At 57.4% G+C, this 8,104-nt stretch overlaps 1 non-coding gene across 1 annotated transcript; it reads right to left on the bottom strand.

Moving 5' to 3' along the window:
* Positions 1-7,435: 7,435 nt before the first annotated feature.
* On the bottom strand, positions 7,436-7,554 carry LOC148058554 (5S ribosomal RNA). Its single transcript, XR_015709753.1, has one exon. It is a non-coding gene; the product is annotated as a 5S ribosomal RNA (ribosomal RNA).
* Positions 7,555-8,104: the final 550 nt, after the last annotated feature.

Here is an 8,104-nt window from a genome sequence, read left to right as displayed (position 1 = left end):
TGACATCAAAAAGACCACTTTTTGAAGAGCAGTCACACTCGGAAAAAATTTCTTTCGTCAGGCAAAAGAACCAGAGTTCTCCGCGGCCATCCACTCCAACCTTGTCCGACTTTGAGGCACCAGGCTCGGCCACCCTCCGAGCCTTTTCCTTCCCTCTCCTGTTATGGTGCCTCCCTATTAACCTCTAGGTGGTTGCGCTCGTGACATCAAAAAGACCACTTTTTGAGGAGCAGTCACACTCGGAAAAAATTTCTTTCGTCAGGCAAAAGAACCAGAGTTCTCCGCGGCCATCCACTCCAACCTTGTCCGACTTTGAGGCACCAGGCTCGGCCACCCTCCGAGCCTTTTCCTTCCCTCTCCTGTTATGGTGCCTCCCTATTAACCTCTAGGTGGTTGCGCTCGTGACATCAAAAAGACCACTTTTTGCAGAGCAGTCACACTCGGAAAAAATTTCTTTCGTCAGGCAAAAGAACCAGAGTTCTCCGCGGCCATCCACTCCAACCTTGTCCGACTTTGAGGCACCAGGCTCGGCCACCCTCCGAGCCCTTTCCTTCCCTCTCCTGTTATGGTGCCTCCCTATTAACCTCTAGGTGGTTGCGCTCGTGACATCAAAAAGACCACTTTTTGAGGAGCAGTCACACTCGGAAAAAATTTCTTTCGTCAGGCAAAAGAACCAGAGTTCTCCGCGGCCATCCACTCCAACCTTGTCCGACTTTGAGGCACCAGGCTCGGCCACCCTCCGAGCCTTTTCCTTCCCTCTCCTGTTATGGTGCCTCCCTATTAACCTCTAGGTGGTTGCGCTCGTGACATCAAAAAGACCACTTTTTGCAGAGCAGTCACACTCGGAAAAAATTTCTTTCGTCAGGCAAAAGAACCAGAGTTCTCCGCGGCCATCCACTCCGACCTTGTCCGATTTTGAGGCACCAGGCTCGGCCACCCTCCGAGCCCTTTCCTTCCCTCTCCTGTTATGGTGCCTCCCTATTAACCTCTAGGTGGTTGCGCTCGTGACATCAAAAAGACCACTTTTTGAGGAGCAGTCACACTCGGAAAAAATTTCTTTCGTCTGGCAAAAGAACCAGAGTTCTCCGCGGCCATCCACTCCAACCTTGTCCGATTTTGAGGCACCAGGCTCGGCCACCCTCCGAGCCTTTTCACTCCCTCTCCTGTTATGGTGCCTCCCTATTAACCTCTAGGTGGTTGCGCTCGTGACATCAAAAAGACCACTTTTTGAGGAGCAGTCACACTCGGAAAAAATTTCTTTCGTCTGGCAAAAGAACCAGAGTTCTCCGCGGCCATCCACTCCAACCTTGTCCGACTTTGAGGCACCAGGCTCGGCCACCCTCCGAGCCTTTTCACTCCCTCTCCTGTTATGGTGCCTCCCTATTAACCTCTAGGTGGTTGCGCTCGTGACATCAAAAAGACCACTTTTTGCAGAGCAGTCACACTCGGAAAAAATTTCTTTCGTCAGGCAAAAGAACCAGAGTTCTCCGCGGTCATCCACTCCAACCTTGTCCGATTTTGAGGCACCAGGCTCGGCCACCCTCCGAGCCTTTTCACTCCCTCTCCTGTTATGGTGCCTCCCTATTAACCTCTAGGTGGTTGCGCTCGTGACATCAAAAAGACCACTTTTTGCAGAGCAGTCACACTCGGAAAAAATTTCTTTCGTCAGGCAAAAGAACCAGAGTTTTCAGCGGTCATCCACTCCAACCTTGTCCGATTTTGAGGCACCAGGCTCGGCCACCCTCCGAGCCTTTTCACTCCCTCTCCTGTTATGGTGCCTCCCTATTAACCTCTAGGTGGTTGCGCTCGTGACATCAAAAAGACCACTTTTTGCAGAGCAGTCACACTCGGAAAAAAATTTCTTTCGTCTGGCAAAAGAACCAGAGTTTTCAGCGGTCATCCACTCCAACCTTGTCCGATTTTGAGGCACCAGGCTCGGCCACCCTCCGAGCCTTTTCACTCCCTCTCCTGTTATGGTGCCTCCCTATTAACCTCTAGGTGGTTGCGCTCGTGACATCAAAAAGACCACTTTTTGCAGAGCAGTCACACTCGGAAAAAATTTCTTTCGTCTGGCAAAAGAACCAGAGTTTTCAGCGGTCATCCACTCCAACCTTGTCCGACTTTGAGGCACCAGGCTCGGCCACCCTCCGAGCCTTTTCACTCCCTCTCCTGTTATGGTGCCTCCCTATTAACCTCTAGGTGGTTGCGCTCGTGACATCAAAAAGACCACTTTTTGAGGAGCAGTCACACTCGGAAAAAATTTCTTTCGTCTGGCAAAAGAACCAGAGTTTTCAGCGGTCATCCACTCCAACCTTGTCCGATTTTGAGGCACCAGGCTCGGCCACCCTCCGAGCCTTTTCACTCCCTCTCCTGTTATGGTGCCTCCCTATTAACCTCTAGGTGGTTGCGCTCGTGACATCAAAAAGACCACTTTTTGCAGAGCAGTCACACTCGGGAAAAATTTCTTTCGTCTGGCAAAAGAACCAGAGTTTTCAGCGGTCATCCACTCCAACCTTGTCCGATTTTGAGGCACCAGGCTCGGCCACCCTCCGAGCCTTTTCACTCCCTCTCCTGTTATGGTGCCTCCCTATTAACCTCTAGGTGGTTGCGCTCGTGACATCAAAAAGACCACTTTTTTCAGAGCAGTCACACTCGGGAAAAATTTCTTTCGTCTGGCAAAAGAACCAGAGTTATCAGCGGTCATCCACTCCAACCTTGTCCGACGTTGAGGCACCGATGTCGGCCAAGTTCTGAGCGTTCCACCACCGAATGCCACTGGTCCTCAACACAGCGGACTTCCAATCCAACCTTGTCCGACTTTGAGGCACCGAAGTCGGCCTCAGCCCGAGCCTTCCCCCGCCGACCTCACTGGAGCCCGCCATCCAGGGACCGGCGGAGGTCGCCCGCATGACCGCGGCAAAGTGTCTCAAAGTCGGGCACGACCGCTCGAGTCACCCGCCAACCCGGTCCGGGGCACCTCCAGGGACCGGCGGAGGTCGCCCGCATGACCGCGGCAAAGTGTCTCAAAGTCGGGCATGACCGCTCGAGTCACCCGCCAACCCGGTCCGGGGCACCTCCAGGGACCGGCGGAGGACGCCCGCATGACCGCGACAAAGTGTCTCAAAGTCGGGCACGACCGCTCGAGTCACCCGCCAACCCGGTCCGGGGCACCTCCAGGGACCGGCGGAGGACGCCCGCATGACCGCGACAAAGTGTCTCAAAGTCGGGCATGACCGCTCGAGTCACCCGCCAACCCGGTCCGGGGCACCTCCAGGGACCGGCGGAGGACGCCCGCATGACCGCGACAAAGTGTCTCAAAGTCGGGCATGACCGCTCGAGTCACCCGCCAACCCGGTCCGGGGCACCTCCAGGGACCGGCGGAGGACGCCCGCATGACCGCGACAAAGTGTCTCAAAGTCGGGCACGACCGCTCGAGTCACCCGCCAACCCGGTCCGGGGCACCTCCAGGGACCGGCGGAGGACGCCCGCATGACCGCGACAAAGTGTCTCAAAGTCGGGCACGACCGTTCGAGTCACCCGCCAACCCGGTCCGGGGAACCTCCGGGGACCGGCGGAGGTCGCTCGCATGACCGCGACAAAGTGTCTCAAAGTCGGGCACGACCGCTCGAGTCACCCGCCAACCCGGTCCGGGGCACCTCCAGGGACCGGCGGAGGACGCCCGCATGACCGCGACAAAGTGTCTCAAAGTCGGGCATGACCGTTCGAGTCACCCGCCAACCCGGTCCGGGGCACCTCCAGGGACCGGCGGAGGAGGCCCGCATGACCGCGACAAAGTGTCTCAAAGTCGGGCATGACCGCTCGAGTCACCCGCCAACCCGGTCCGGGGCACCTCCGGGGACCGGCGGAGGACGCCCGCATGACCGCGACAAAGTGTCTCAAAGTCGGGCACGACCGCTCGAGTCACCCGCCAACCCGGTCCGGGGCACCTCCAGGGACCGGCGGAGGACGCCCGCATGACCGCGACAAAGTGTCTCAAAGTCGGGCACGACCGCTCGAGTCACCCGCCAACCCGGTCCGGGGCACCTCCAGGGACCGGCGGAGGACGCCCGCATGACCGCGACAAAGTGTCTCAAAGTCGGGCATGACCGCTCGAGTCACCCGCCAACCCGGTCCGGGGCACCTCCGGGGACCGGCGGAGGACGCCCGCATGACCGCGACAAAGTGTCTCAAAGTCGGGCACGACCGCTCGAGTCACCCGCCAACCCGGTCCGGGGCACCTCCGGGGAGCAGTGGAGGTCGCTCGCATGACCGCGACAAAGTGTCTCAAAGTCGGGCATGACCGCTCGAGTCGCCCGCCATCCCGGTCCGGAGCTCAACACTTTGTCGTTTTTTCCACTCCCTCCCCATTAACCTCTAGGTGGTTGCGCTCGTGACATCAAAAAGACCACTTTTTGCAGAGCAGTCACACTCGGAAAAAATTCGTTTCGTCTGGCAAAAGAACCAGAGTTCTCAGCGGGCTTCCAGTCCAACCTTGTCCGATTTTGAGGCACCAGGCTCGGCCACAGTCCGAGCCCATTCACTCCCTCCCCTGTTGTACTCGCTCCCTATTAACCTCTAGGTGGTTGCGCTCGTGACATCAAAAAGACCACTTTTTGAGGAGCAGTCACACTTAGGAAAAATCCGTTTGCGCTCACACCATCCCTCCCCATTAACCTCTAGGTGGTTGCGCTCGTGACATCAAAAAGACCACTTTTTGAGGAGCAGTCACACTTAGGAAAAATCCGTTTGCGCTCACACCATCCCTCCCCATTAACCTCTAGGTGGTTGCGCTCGTGACATCAAAAAGACCACTTTTTGAGGAGCAGTCAGACACCGAGGTTTTCTGGATTTATGTCCGTTTTCCTGGTTCTCTGACTCGGGCACCTTGTGACCGACATCCCCCCCTTCCCTGGTTCTATTTTGCCGATACTTTGGTGAGTTTTCTACCCGCAAACCAAGCCCCCCAAGCCCGCCGCCTGGTGGGGGAGCATGCCGCCTGGCCCGGTTCTATTTTAGGTCACTTTGGTGAGTTTTCTACCCGCAAACCAAGCCCCCCAAGCCCGCCGCCTGGTGGGGGAAGAGGCCCCCTGGTCCCGGTTCTATTTTAGGACACTTTGGTGAGTTTTCTACCCGCAAACCAAGCCCCCCAAGCCCGCCGCCTGGTGGGGGAAGATGCCCCCTGGTCCCGGTTCTATTTTAGGACACTTTGGTGAGTTTTCTACCCGCAAACCAAGCCCCCCAAGCCCGCCGCCTGGTGGGGGAACATGCCGCCTAGCCCGGTTCTATTTTAGGTCACTTTGGTGAGTTTTCTACCCGCAAACCAAGCCCCCCCAAGCCCGCCGCCTGGTGGGGGAAGAGGCCCCCTGGTCCCGGTTCTATTTTAGGACACTTTGGTGAGTTTTCTACCCGCAAACCAAGCCCCCCAAGCCCGCCGCCTGGTGGGGGAACATGCCCCCTGGTCCCGGTTCTATTTTAGGACACTTTGGTGAGTTTTCTACCCGCAAACCAAGCCCCCCAAGCCCGCCGCCTGGTGGGGGAACATGCCCCCTGGTCCCGGTTCTATTTTAGGACACTTTGGTGAGTTTTCTACCCGCAAACCAAGCCCCCCAAGCCCGCCGCCTGGTGGGGGAACATGCCCCCTGGTCCCGGTTCTATTTTAGGACACTTTGGTGAGTTTTCTACCCGGAAACCAAGCCCCCCAAGCCCGCCACCTGGTGGGGGAAGAGGCCCCCTGGTCCCGGTTCTATTTTAGGACACTTTGGTGAGTTTTCTACCCACACTGCAGGTCCCCAAATGCCGCCATCTGGTGGGGGAACATGCCGCCTGCACCGGTTCTATTTTAAGTCACTTTGGTGAGTTTTCTGCCCACACTACGGGTCCCCAAATGCCGCCATCTGGTGGGGGAACATGCCGCCTGCACCGGTTCTATTTTAAGTCACTTTGGTGAGTTTTCTGCCCACACTACGGCTCCCCAAATGCCGCCATCTGGTGGGGGAACATGCCGCCTGCACCGGTTCTATTTTAAGTCACTTTGGTGAGTTTTCTGCCCACACTACGGGTCCCCAAATGCCGCCATCTGGTGGGGGAACATGCCGCCTGCAACGGTTCTATTTTAAGTCACTTTGGTGAGTTTTCTGCCCACACTACGGGTCCCCAAATGCCGCCATCTGGTGGGGGAACATGCCGCCTGCACCGGTTCTATTTTAAGTCACTTTGGTGAGTTTTCTGCCCACACTACGGGTCCCCAAATGCCGCCATCTGGTGGGGGGACATGCCGCCTGCACCGGTTCTATTTTAAGTCACTTTGGTGAGTTTTCTGCCCACACTACGGGTCCCCAAATGCCGCCATCTGGTGGGGGAACTGCCGCCTAGTCCCGGTTCTATTTTAGGTCACTTTTCTCACTTTCTTACCCACAAATAACGCCCCAAATGCCGCCGCCTGGTGGGGGGAACTGCCGCCTAGTCCCGGTTCTATTTTAGGTCACTTTTCTCACTTTCTTACCCACAAATAATGCCCCAAATGCCGCCGCCTGGTGGGGGGAACTGCCGCCTAGTCCCGGTTCTATTTTAGGTCACTTTTCTCACTTTCTGACCCACAAATAATGCCCCAAATGCCGCCGCCTGGTGGGGGGAACTGCCGCCTAGTCCCGGTTCTATTTTAGGTCACTTTTCTCACTTTCTGACCCACAAATAATGCCCCAAATGCCGCCGCCTGGTGGGGGGAACTGCCGCCTAGTCCCGGTTCTATTTTAGGTCACTTTTCTCACTTTCTTACCCACAAATAATGCCCCAAATGCCGCCGCCTGGTGGGGGGAACTGCCGCCTAGTCCCGGTTCTATTTTAGGTCACTTTTCTCACTTTCTGACCCACAAATAATGCCCCAAATGCCGCCGCCTGGTGGGGGGAACTGCCGCCTAGTCCCGGTTCTATTTTAGGTCACTTTTCTCACTTTCTTACCCACAAATAATGCCCCAAATGCCGCCGCCTGGTGGGGGGAACTGCCGCCTAGTCCCGGTTCTATTTTAGGTCACTTTTCTCACTTTCTGACCCACAAATAATGCCCCAAATGCCGCCGCCTGGTGGGGGGAACTGCCGCCTAGTCCCGGTTCTATTTTAGGTCACTTTTCTCACTTTCTTACCCACAAATAATGCCCCAAATGCCGCCGCCTGGTGGGGGGAACTGCCGCCTAGTCCCGGTTCTATTTTAGGTCACTTTTCTCACTTTCTGACCCACAAATAATGCCCCAAATGCCGCCGCCTGGTGGGGGGAACTGCCGCCTAGTCCCGGTTCTATTTTAGGTCACTTTTCTCACTTTCTTACCCACAAATAATGCCCCAAATGCCGCCGCCTGGTGGGGGGAACTGCCGCCTAGTCCCGGTTCTATTTTAGGTCACTTTTCTCACTTTTCTACCCACAAATAATGGCAAAAAAAAATGCTTACAGCACCCAGTATTCCCAGGCGGTCTCCCATCCAAGTACTAACTGGGCCCGACCCTGCTTGGCTTCCGAGATCAGACGAGATCGGGCTCATTCAGGGTGGTGTGGCCGTAAGCGAGGGAAGCGCTTGTGAAATGCCCCAAAGTGTTGAAAATGTTCCCCAGGCCCCTGGTTCCCCATCCCCGCAGGAGGAGGCTCCCCAGGCCCCCTGGTTCCCCATCCCCGCAGGAGGAGGCTCCCCAGGCGCCCTGGTTCTCCATCCCCGCAGGAGGAGGCTCCCCAGGCCCCCTGGTTCTCCATGCCCGCAGGAGGAGGCTCCCCAGGCCCCCTGGTTCTCCATCCCCGCAGGAGGAGGCTCCCCAGGCCCCCTGGTTCCCCATCCCCGCAGGAGGAGGCTCCCCAGGCCCCCTGGTTCTCCATCCCCGCAGGAGGAGGCTCCCCAGGCCCCCATGTTCTCCATGCCCGCAGGAGGAGGCTCCCCAGGCCCCTTGGTTCCCCATCCCCGCAGGAGGAGGCTCCCCAGGCCCCTGGTTCTCCATCCCCGCAGGAGGAGGCTCCCCAGGCGCCCTGGTTCTCCATCCCCGCAGGAGGAGGCTCCCCAGGCCCCCTGGTTCTCCATGCCCGCAGGAGGAGGCTCCCCAGGCCCCCTGGTTCTCCATCCCCGCA

This window comes from Callionymus lyra, unplaced genomic scaffold (assembly GCF_982586985.1).
Source record: "Callionymus lyra unplaced genomic scaffold, fCalLyr1.hap1.1 HAP1_SCAFFOLD_73, whole genome shotgun sequence".
In the NCBI taxonomy this organism is placed as follows: Eukaryota; Metazoa; Chordata; class Actinopteri; order Syngnathiformes; family Callionymidae; genus Callionymus; species Callionymus lyra.
The sequence above is the reverse complement of the archived record's forward strand: the minus strand, read 5'-3'. Positions and strand labels throughout refer to the sequence as shown.